This window comes from Phoca vitulina, unplaced genomic scaffold, assembly GCF_004348235.1.
Source record: "Phoca vitulina isolate PV1807 unplaced genomic scaffold, GSC_HSeal_1.0 scaffold3, whole genome shotgun sequence".
Lineage (NCBI taxonomy): Eukaryota > Metazoa > Chordata > Mammalia > Carnivora > Phocidae > Phoca > Phoca vitulina.
In genome coordinates, this window is record NW_022589706.1 from 28,116,374 (window position 1) to 28,128,532 (window position 12,159).

Here is a 12,159-nt window from a genome sequence, read left to right on the forward strand (position 1 = left end):
ACTAAATTTTTATTTATTTTTTTTTATTTTTAAAAAGATTTTATTTATTTTTTGACAGAGAGACACAGCGAGAGAGGGAACACAAGCTGGGGGAGTGGGAGAGGGAGAAGCAGGCCTCCCGCGGGGCAGGGAGCCCGATGTGGGGCTCGATCCCAGGACCCTGGGATCATGACCTGAGCCGAAGGCAGACGCTTAACGACTGAGCCACCCAGGCGCCCCTGTACACTAAATTTTTAAACAACAACAAAAACATCCATCTTTCAGGGGTGAAAACATGTGAGCTTGGGAGTTAAATAAAACTTACAATTTTTATATCAAAATGGTGGCTCACTCACTAAGTGTATACATGGACTGCTAGATTAGAGTGGTACTGAGCTGTTTGCCAGCATGTACTCCTTTCCATTTTCATATAATTACTTGTAACATAAATCCTTTTTTTTTTTTTCTTTTCTCCACTGGCTTTGATCAGGTCTTTATTCAAAATTAGCTGTCCAAAATGATTTGACTTTTATAGAATACACCTAAGTTTTTATAGGCAGCAGGCTTCTCCGCAGTGGGTTTCTTTTCTGCAGGCTTCTTGTCAGCTGCTGGTTTCTTGGTAGCTGCAGCTTTTTTCCCCACCACAGGTTTCTTCCGCTTCTTCACACCAACAGCCTTCTTCCCTTTCTTCCCTACCACAGGCTTCTTGCCTGGAACCCCCTTCTCATCTGATTTGGCTTCTAAGGCTGCCGCTGCCTTATCCATTTGGAGTTTGTGATTCTTGGCCTGGTGAAGAATGGTATTCCGGCGCATGGTCTTTGCATATGGGTTTAGCTTCAACATGATTCTCAGGTTCTTCAGTAGATTCTTCTTCAGGATTCTGTGATGAATCTTCATGCGTGGTGCTCGGAGGGCTCTTTGGATCTCTGGACTTTTCAAGATTCTGCTACGGTCTATATTAAGTATGCATGGTAAGGTTGTAGTTACTCTTGAGGGAGGCAGCCTTAAGCCAAGTGCCATACAGATCGTCCAACTTGCAGAACGCACTTTCAGTCCAAATGCAGAAATGTCCCACATGCCCACCAGGAGCAAGTTTCAAAATGTTCAGTTTGCTTACATTAAGTAAAGTAATTCCAGGGATGTTTCTGAAGGCCTTGATGATACCGCTGTCTTCATTGTAGAAGTCTCTTGCGCTGAATACAACGGTTTCTCATTTTGCCCTTGCCAGCTCTCATTCGCGGAGAGGCATAGACCTTTTTGATATCAGTCCAGGCTTTAAGTTTCTTAAGAAGCAAAAGAGCCTCCTTGGTCTTCTTGTAGCCTTCAACTTTATCTTCAACCACCAAAGGAAGATCAGGAATTTCCTCAATACGATGACCTTCAGCCATGACCAGTCCTGGTAAGGCTGAGGCAGCCAGGGCAGAGCAGATGGCATATCGCTTCTGTGTTGTGTTCACTGCACGATGCCAACAGTGCCAGGTTTTGGTTGGTGCAAACATGCAGCCCCCATGACACATATTTCCAAAAGCACCCTGGCCAGAACGGTGAGTCCCTCTGCCTCAAACTCTGGGAATTCAAGCCACAGCTCTGCCAGTACCCCAAGACTCAGCACTGGTTTGATGACCTGCTAATTCACTGACAGCATATGGCTGTCTGTTGTTTTTGCGCAAGTTGGTGTGAACAAAGTTCACGATATCAGATCGAATGGAAGCCTTGAACACAGCAGGCAAAGTAACATTTTTGCCAGATGATTCCCCCTTTTCGGAGTACACAGATATCAATGGACGAGCACACGCCATCGCGGGGAGAGGAGAGGGCCCGTAACATAAATCCTTCTATCTAATATACATTTGGGGTGAAACCTGAGAGAAGCAGGTGAGGCAGGAGCACAGTTAATGCATAAACCATTAGAACTACAAAAATAAAGTCTATCTAATACACATTCTGATTTGGGAGTTAAACAGATTAGAGCAACTTTTAGGCCTAATGCTCAAAGTTCAAGTGACATACTGACCAAATTTATCACATTATTATGTCTTTTCATTGCACCTAGATTTTAAATGTCTTTCAAGAAACAGTATTCTTAAGAGCCCTGACTGCGTATCTCAAAAGTGAGTTACCTTAATACTGAATACAGTTTATACAACTAACATTCCTTCTTACACCATACCTCGTTTTACTTTAATTCTCAAAATCAAACTCAATGCTTCTAAGTTGTTCTTAAAACATCTATTTTAATGTTACCACAATTCAAATAATGGTTCCCACTGACCAATATCTTCTGACATTTAAAGCATCATAATTTATACTCTTATCTTACTATGTATGAATATATATGTGTATATATACACATGTATAAATTTGTAAATATAAAATGTTATATTGATTTCAATCTACACTCTAGTCAAACTATATTCATTATATTCCAAAAACATCCCAAGCATCTTTTTATTTTTAATTTTATTTATTTGAGAAAGAAAGAGAGAGCATGCACGCATGCAAGTGCTTGGGTGGAGGGGAGAGCGGGAAAGAATCTGAAGTAGACTCCACACTGAGTGCAAAGCCTGACCTGGGCTTGATCTCACCACCATGAGAACATGACCTGAGCTGAAACCAAGAGATGGATGCTTAACCAACAGAGCCATCCAGGTGTCCCATCCTAAGCATCTTAGGCTTTGCGCAGAAAAAAGAAAGAGCTCATAGCGCAACACTTACTGAAGAAATATATGAATATGCCCTAGAACTGCTTCTACCCCTAACTATACTCCTCACTCAAAATACTTTTTTAAGATTTTATGTATTTCTTTGACAGAGCGAGAGAGAGAGAGAGACAGAGCACAAGCAGGGGGAGCAGGAGAGGGAGAAGCAGGCTCCCCGCTGAGCAGGGAGCACGATTCATGACTCAATCTCAGGACCCTGGGATCATGACCTGGGCCAAATGCAGACGCTTAACTGACTCAGCCACCCAGGCAGCCCCCAAATACACTCTTGATTAAAATATTAATTAACTTAAAGTTTCTGCTCAAATTCTACTTCCTCTTTTATTTTTGGAGAGAGGGAGAGAGAGCACGCACACAAGTGGGAGGAGGAGAGGCAGAGGGAGAGAGAAAATCTTAAGAAAGCTCTACGCCCAGCATGGAGCCCCACACGGGGCTCAATCTCATGACTCTTAGATCATGACCTGAGCCAAAATCAAGAGTTGGATGCTTAACCCACGGAGCCACCCAGATACCCCCCTACTTCCTCTTCTTGAAGCCCATTTGACCACCATAGTCTGAATGGATCGCGGACTCCTCTGAACTGAAAACAGAGTACCAATTACAAAGCAATTATATTATGGTGTCACCTTGCTGTACTTATTAATGTAAAAATCATGTATCCTCAAAATTTTGATCTCTAAGGGCTAGGTGCCATGTTTTACATATTCTACGCTGGTCTTGTAAAGTAAGACAGAACTGCCTATTTCCTGAAGGAATGAAATGTACTAATATACTTTTTGACATGCTCTAGACTTAAGTGGTGGACCAAGTCTGAGAATGTAAATCTCTGAAATTCTTATTTGCCAATAACAATGCAATCAATATACACTTCAAGACTAAGTGCTAATATTAAGACGAAACAAAACATTAAAAATAGGACTACCATGATTCAGCAATTCCACTTCTGGATATTTATCTGAAGAAAACAAAAACACTAACTTTAAGAGATATCTACAACTTCATGTTCACTGCAGCATTATTTACAACACCCAAGATATGGAAACAACTTAAGTGTCCATAGAAGAATGGATAAAGAACTTGTGTTTTTTAAACACACACACACATTCTCTCTCACACCAGAATATTATTCAGCTATAAAAAGGAGCGAAATCTTGCCATTTTCAACAACATGGATGAACCTCAGAGGCGTTATGCTAAGTAAAGTAAGCCAGAGAAAGACAAATACCGTATTATCTCTCTTATATGTGGGATCTTAAAAAAAAACAAAACAAAAACAAAATATCAAAGGTGGGGGGTGAGGAGTGGGAGAAATGGGTGAAGTGTTTATTTTTTTAGTTTAAGTTGAATAATTTCTAATTAAAAAAGAAGAAAAGAAAGAAACCCTGCACCTGGGCAAGAGGGAAAAAAACCCCACAACAAACAACAACAAAGCATCAATATAGCTATTTCATTCAATTTCAACAAATTAAGTTATTCTCCAGGGAAAAACTCAATAAGCTGTTTTACTAACAAGCCAGTAGAGATTAAATTTGTTTTGTTACTAATATATTTAGTTGATGTTCGTATTCTTTAACGAGACGTTATAATTTCATACCTAAATTGAGTGGTATAGGAAAGTTAGATGCTACACATACCACTACCCTCTTCCTGAACTCCAAACCCAAATTTATTCTAAAGGCCCATTCTATTAGTCCCAAGCCATTTAATAATTTATATACTATAAAACTACACTTTCAATGACTCCTGAAAAGTTTCTTAACTAGAGGAAATGTTTTACGACATTTGTTTCCGCTTTTAAGGTAATCCAGTACTAACAGGGTTCTAAAAATAACCTGGATACTGACTGTAACAGAGACAGTCATCACAGAAGCTATTTTAGCTTCAAGGGCAATTTATAAGGTCCTAAAATATGAATAACTTTGAAGCCTGAGAGGTTCACACCTGTACAAGAGGTTTTCACTTTTGTTTTAACATATCTTAGATGTTCTTGGGGTAGTGAGGTTGAAGGATAAAATGAATGAAGGCAACATTATACAAACCAATTAAGTATTCTACAGTTTGACCCTCATGTAATAGAAAAAATTCTTAATGAAAGCATATTTTTGTAGGTAAAGTATCTGTAATAGTACTAATAGCTATCATTTATTGAGTTTTTGCTATGTGCGGGCATATTTCAAGTAATTTAAATGTACTATTAACTCCTCTAATACAATGATTACTTATGGGAGGGCATTATTATTAAATTCCTCATTTAACAGATGAGGAAACTGAGGCTAAGTAACTTGCTCAAGAGTAAAAAAATTCAAATCCAGGCAGTGTGGCTTATCACTCATGTCCTTCTTACCACTCAACCTATATATTATATATAGTATAGTATGGTATAGTACAGTAGGACAAGTGGTTGTCCAAAATGACTACAGAGAAATAAAATACCTACACATAGAGTATACTGTAGAAACTATATTGTTATAGTGCTATAAATACTACGTGGTTATGTTCCCAAGCCAACTCAAAAAGCCTATTTTTCTCACAATGTAGCTGGGTGAAGACTATAGTAGAGAATTTAGATGGGAGGAGATGGCAGCTTAATGAATACCATTAATATATTAATTTAACTTCAAGTTTTCTAGCTTTCCTTTTCCTAAAGGTGGATTATTTGCCCTTCTCTTAAAATGATCAATCATTATTCAAGATCTTTCTACTCAAAAATGCAATGAGGGGACGCCTGGGTGGCTCAGTTGGTTAAATGTCTGCCTTGGACTCAGGTCATGATCCGAGGGTCCTGGGATCGAGTCCCGCACTGGGCTCCGCACTCAACAGGGAATCTGCTTCTCCCTCTGCCTGCCGCTCCCCCTGCTTGTGTGTGCGCTCACGTATGCTCTCTCTCTGACCAAAAAAAAAAAAAACCTTAAAAAAAAAAAAAAAAAGCAATGAAAAGTAGCTGGCTTATCTTAAGGTTAAGTGGATTAAAATTTGGAAAGGAGAAGAAAAACGAGATTTAAGCAGACAAGTATATATATGTGGGAAAAAACAGATGGAATTAATTATGGTACACACAGTGACAGCCAGGGGATAAGCAATAGTAAGTACAGGGAAATTCTTGCTAGGGGCAAGATGAAAAGGGAATGGTGGGAAAGGGTAGATAGTGGTAGGGAAGCTGAACTGGGCAAAGGCTTCCTATATCAGTTGCCAGAAAATACTTCTGCCCAAAAGAACTTGATGACTGCTACAGAAAGGGAAAATCAAAAGCTGGATCTTTGAAAAGATCAACAAAATGGACAAACCTTTGGCTAGACAGACCAAGAAAAAAGAGAGAAGACTCAAGTGACTGGAATTAAAAATGAAAGAGGGGATATTACAATTGACCATACCGAAATAAAAAGGATTATAAAGGAATACTATGAAGAACTGTATGCTAATAAATTAGACAACTTAGATGAAAGGCATAAATTCCTAGAAAAACACAAACACCTCAAGAAAAAATAGAAAATCTGAATAAATCTATAACAAATGAAGAGATTGAATTAGCAATCAAAAATACAAAGAAAAGCCCAGGCCCAGATGGCTTTACTGCTAAATTCGACTGAACATTTAAATAATTAATACTAATTTTCCTCAAACTCTACCAAAAAATAAAAGATGATGAAACACTTCCAACTCATTTTATGAGGTCAATATTAACCTAATTCCAAAACTAGACAAAGATATCACAAGAAAACTATAGACCAATCTCTTAAAAAATATGGATGCAAAAATCTTCAACAAAATACCAACAAACAAAATCCAGCAACATAAAAAGAATTACACATTATGATCAAGTGGGATTTATGCCAGGAATACAAGGTTGATATATCACTTGAAAATCAATTAATGTCGGGGTGCCTGGGTGGCTCAGTCGTTAAGCGCCTGCCTTCAGCTCAGGTCATGATCCCAGGGTCCTGGGATCGAGCCCCGCATCGGGCTCCCTGCTCGGTGGGAAGCCTGCTTCTCCCTCTCCCACTCCCCCTGCTTGTGTTCCCTCTCTCGCTGTGTCTCTCTCTGTCAAATAAATAAAATCTTAAAAAAAATATATTATGGATAAATAAATTTTGCTATATTCATACAATGAAAAAGAATTACTGTGCCCCATAACAATAAGGTTGAATTTCAGACAAGGATGTTTTAGTAAAATGGCCAGACATAAATGAGTATGTATTGCATGATTCTATTTGTACTAAGTTTCGTGGCAAAACTTCTGATAGAGATCAGAAGAATGTCTATCTCTGGGGAGGAAACATAAGTCAGCCTGCTGGGTGCCAAAAGTGTTCTGCATCTTGATCTAGATTATGATTGTGTGTAAATACATATATAAAAATTAACAGAATGTTACACTATGGTTTATACAGAGAATACAAGAGAGTGGAAAATATCTTTAAAGGACTGAACTGTCCACCCAGAATTTTGTATGCAAAAAGTAATATCCTTCAAAAATGAAGGTAAATTAGTCATTTTCAAACAAATAAAAACTACATAAAATTACCTCAGCAAGTCCTCACTAAAATATACACTTAAGGGAGGTTCCTCAAACTGAAGGATATTATCATCAAGTGGAAAATCCAATATTTGGGAGGGAACGAAAAACAACAAGAAATGGTAATAAGTGCACAAACATAAAAGACTATTTCCCTTGCAACTTATTTAAAATACACAGAGTTGTTTAATGTGTGGTTTATAAATATATCTTGGGGGTGCCTGGGTGGCTCAGTCGTTAAGTGTCAGCCTTTGGCTCAGGTCATGATCCCAGGGTCTTGGGATTGAGCCCTGCATCAGGCTCCCTGCTTGGCGGGAGGCCTGCTTCTCCCTCTCCCACTCCCCCTGCTTGTGTTCCCTCACTCGCTGTGTTTCTCTCTGTCAAATAAATAAATAAATAAAATCTTAAAAAAAAAAAAAATATATATATATATATATCTGTGGTATAAAGAGAGAGGGATAAATGGACCCATACTGATAAAAGATTACTACATTTTACATGAATTAGTATAAAAATAAAAGTCTAAGACTGTAAAAATTAAAGATGTGTATTTCAATCCCTGCGCAACCAGACATAGACACACAGAACAAAAAGGTATGCCTATAAAGCCAAGAGATAATTAAACTGGAATTCTAAAAAACAGCATATTAAAAGACAGGAAAGAAGAGAAAAACAAACAGGTGAGACATATAGAAAAAGTACAAAATGGTAGACATACATCCAACCACATCAATTAAATGTGATTACTCCAATTTATGCAAAAATTGCTAAAATGGATAAAAACAGTATTAAAAAACTTAAAAAGCATGACCCAACTATATGCTGGATGCATGTTAAATAGAAAGACACACTGGTTAAAAGAAAAATGTGGAAAAATATATAATGCAGACAAAAACTATAAAAAGGATGGAGTTTAGACATTAAGAACTTATTAGGAAGATCTAACAATCATAAATGCAACGATATGTGCCTTACAACAATTATAAAATAAATGAAAGAATAATCAACAGAATTAAGGGAGAAATATACAATTCCACAATCACAGAGATTTTATCACTCTTTCTCAGCAACAGAACCAGGTTAAAACTTTTAAAAATCAGTGAAGACTTCGATGATGAATAACAATCTCAATCCCCTGACAAAATGGACACTAAATGACCTTATAGAACACTGCATCCATCCAACAAATACACATTCTTTCCAGGTGCACATGATATGCCTGCCAAGAGAGGCCATATGCTAAGCCAAAAAAACAAAAATTTCAACAGATTTCAAAAGACTATAATCTTATAGAATATGTTTTCTGATCACAGGATTAAATCAGAAATCATTGACAATCAGATATTTATAAATACTTCAAGTATTTGGAAATTAAATCACACATTTCTGAAGGATTCATAGGTCAAAGAAAAAAATCACAAAGAAATGAAAAAACATTTCTAACTAAATGGTAATGAAAACATCAAAACTAGTGAGATGCAATTAAAAGTGTTCTGAAAGAAATGCATAGCTTTAAAAAGCTTATTTTAGGACAGTGGTTCTCAACCAAGGTGGTTGTGCCCCCCCAGGGGACATCTGGCAATATCTGGAAACATTTTTAGATGTCATTACTGGGAGGAAGGGGCCTGCAACTGGCATCTAGTGGGTCCATTTGTAGGATGCTGCTAAACATCCTACAATGCACAAGACAGCCCTCCAAGACAAAGAATTACCTGGTCTAAACTGTCAAGAGTGCAGAGGTTGAGAAAATTCTGTATATGAAATAGAAAAAAGAACAAATCAATAGAAAACAAACAAGCAATTGAAAAAATGAGCAAAGCCAAAAGTGAGATCTTTGAAGAGTAACAGATTTGACAAACCTCTTGCTAAACATATCAATTTAAAAAAGAGAACCAACATGAGGAATGCAAAAAGGGAGTATCACCACAGATCCTATAGACATTAAAAGGATAATATTATAAATATCTACTTCATGTGGATAAAAAACTTAGAAGAAATGGACAAATTCCTTTAAAATACATTGCTGGTGAACCTGTAAAATAGTACAACCACTCTGGAAAAAAGACTAGCAGTTGCCTCCTAAATTAAACATAACCTGGGGTGCCTGGGTGGCTCAGTCAGTTAAGCGTCTGCCTTCAGCTCAGGTCATGATCCTGGCGTCCCAGGATCAAGCCCCACATCAGGCTCCCTGCACAGCAGGGAGTCTGCTTCTCCCTCTGCCCCTCACCCACTCCGGCTCTCACTCTCTTTCTCACTCTCTCTCTTGCTCAAATAAATAAAATCTTAAAAAAAATAAACATAAGCTATCTTATGATCCAATGACTGCCCTCCTAGGTACTTACCCAATATAAATAAAAGCATATGTCCAAAAGAAGACTTGTACAGGAATGTGTATAACACCTTCATAACAGCCTAAAGCATAAACAGTCCAAATTTCCATTAATACAAGAATGGTAACACAAATTGGGATATTCATACAATGGAATAATATGGAGCCATGAAAAGGTACAAACTAATGATACAGGCAACAACATGGATAAACCTCAAAAGCATTATGATGTATGATAGAGGACTTCACAAGAGTAAATACATACTGTATAGTTCTAGTTATATGAAGTTTTAGAAGAGGCAAAACTAATCTAGGTTTAAAAAATTTTAAGTGTGATTACCACTATGGGGGTGGTAGAGGGGCAGAGATTACCTAAAGGGAGCATGAGGGAACTTTCTGGGGCGATGGTAATGTTCTATATCATGATAAGAGTTTGGGTTATAGGGGCGCCTGGGTGGCTCAGTCATTAAGCGTCTGCCTTCAGCTCAGGTCATGATCCCAGGGTCCTGGGATCGAGCCCCACATCGGGCTCCCTGCTCAGCGGGAAGCCTGCTTCTCCCTCTCCCACTCCCCCTGCTTGTGTTCCCTCTCTCGCTGTGTCTCTCTCTGTCAAATAAATAAATAAAATCTTAAAAAAAAAAAAAAAAAAAGAGTTTGGGTTATACATGAATAAGCATCGGTTAAAACTCATCAAATAGTAAGATATATATATTACCCTCCCACACAGAAAAACTATACTGTGAATTCAAATTAATGATATCTGTGATAAAGTGTTTAGAGGTAAAGTATACTGATGAATGCAACTCACCTTGAAATACATTTAAAAAAAGATGGACAGAATAGATGTATTCATACACACATATACACACACGAAAAGCAAAATATAGCAAATCCAGTTCAACCAGTTAAGAATTTATCCAATCTCTCACACTAACAACCTGACAAAAGAAGAGATACGTTTACTTCTGTGCATAATTATTATTTACCTCAGTCTATTTTTTTTTATAATGTCCAGCATTCAATCAAAAACAGGAGGGAGATAGGGGAGACAGACCCATTGTCAAGAGATAAATAAGTCAACAGAAGCATACCCAGAAATGGCCCAAATGCTTAAGCTATCAGACAGGTACTTTAAAATAATTAAAATTAATATGTTCAAAGATATAGTAGAAAAGGTAGACACATGCATTAACAATGGGGAATTTCAGCATGTAAACAAAAGCTGTAACAAACTGCTGAATATCACCAAACAGACTGGAGGCGCAATAGGGAAAGAAAAAAATGGGGAAGAAATATTTGAAGAAACAATGGTTGAATATTTTTCAATAATAAGGAAAGATAAACTATATATTTAAGAAACTCAGAGAACCCTAAACCAGATATATACAAAGAAATGCACAAAAGACACTTAACAGTCAGAAAAAGGAAAAAAATCAGCAGCCCTTTTACTAAGTGATAGGGCGATTTGCTATTTGAAATGCTTTATTTAATCACCATCGTATATTTCAAGCATTGACAATTTGCAAATAACTGAAGTGAAGTGATAAGTAATAAAGCCACATAAACATTTCATTTTTGATGAAAATCAAAAGTGAAGTCCCACAGAGGGAAAAAAAGAATCATAACACATTTGTAAATAAGAATGATTAGTTTTGCAATGCCACACACTATTGAAAATGCATAACAGTTCAATGCTTCCTGACCCTATTTTGGAAAAGTACAACTCTCATTAGTAAAATATATATGGACTACCAATTTAACTTGAATTATTTTAAAACTCCAACATGCTATATTTGCAGCTGTCAGCTCAAATTAGGAAGACTAGGATGGAATGAGATTTCATTTGGAAACCCAGAATGTCTGCTTTCATAAGTAAATAACCCCATCAAATGACCCTGTGAGCTAATTACATTTGAGGATAATTTTTGTTAAATTAAATTTGTATAACTACTAGTAAAACCATATAACAAACATGTAGATTGGGGCGCTTGGGTAGCTCAGTTGGTTAAGCATCCAACTCTTGATTTCGGCTTATGACGGCTCAGGTCACGATCTCAGGGTTGTGAGATCCAGCCCCATGTCAGGCTCTGTGCTGGGCATGGAGCCTGCTTAAGATTCTCTCTCTCCCTCTGCCCCTCCTCTCCCTCTGAAAAAAATGTAGATTAATAGAGTTCTAAATAACAGACTGCCATTGGATAATGTAAAAGATGTCATGGTATACATAGTTGCATGCCTTCCAAATAAATTTAAATGTCTTCAGGATAGAGCTAAGTTTAAAATAATTAGGGAGGGAAGTTTGTTTCTGGGCACAATTTAAACTTAAAAATCCTATAACGAATTTAAAAAATCTTTTTTAGACAAAATTTTTGAGAATAGTTAATATGAAATTTAGCAATAAGGAAAGTAAAATATATTTCTGGGGTTCTCAGTGTATATTCTCTGTATCAAGAATACCAGAGGGGCTTAATGAAAATGCAGGGGAAAAAATGCAGAAAACTGAGCCCACCCCTAAACTACTAAATTGGGGGTAGAGGGATGGGAGATTACCAGTATCTAATTTTTTTTTTTTTAACCAGGTATCTAATTCTTAAAAGCACCAGGTGATATTTAAAAACTCTAAA

The 12,159-nt window shown here is 37.2% G+C and overlaps 1 protein-coding gene and 1 pseudogene across 4 annotated transcripts in view; both read right to left on the bottom strand.

The window, feature by feature from the left end:
- Positions 1-12,159, bottom strand: part of PDS5A (PDS5 cohesin associated factor A) — a 125,871-nt gene that overhangs the window by 96,752 nt on the left and 16,960 nt on the right. The gene's annotated exons all lie outside the window — the stretch shown is intronic.
- LOC116629926 lies at positions 454-2,316 on the bottom strand (annotated as a pseudogene).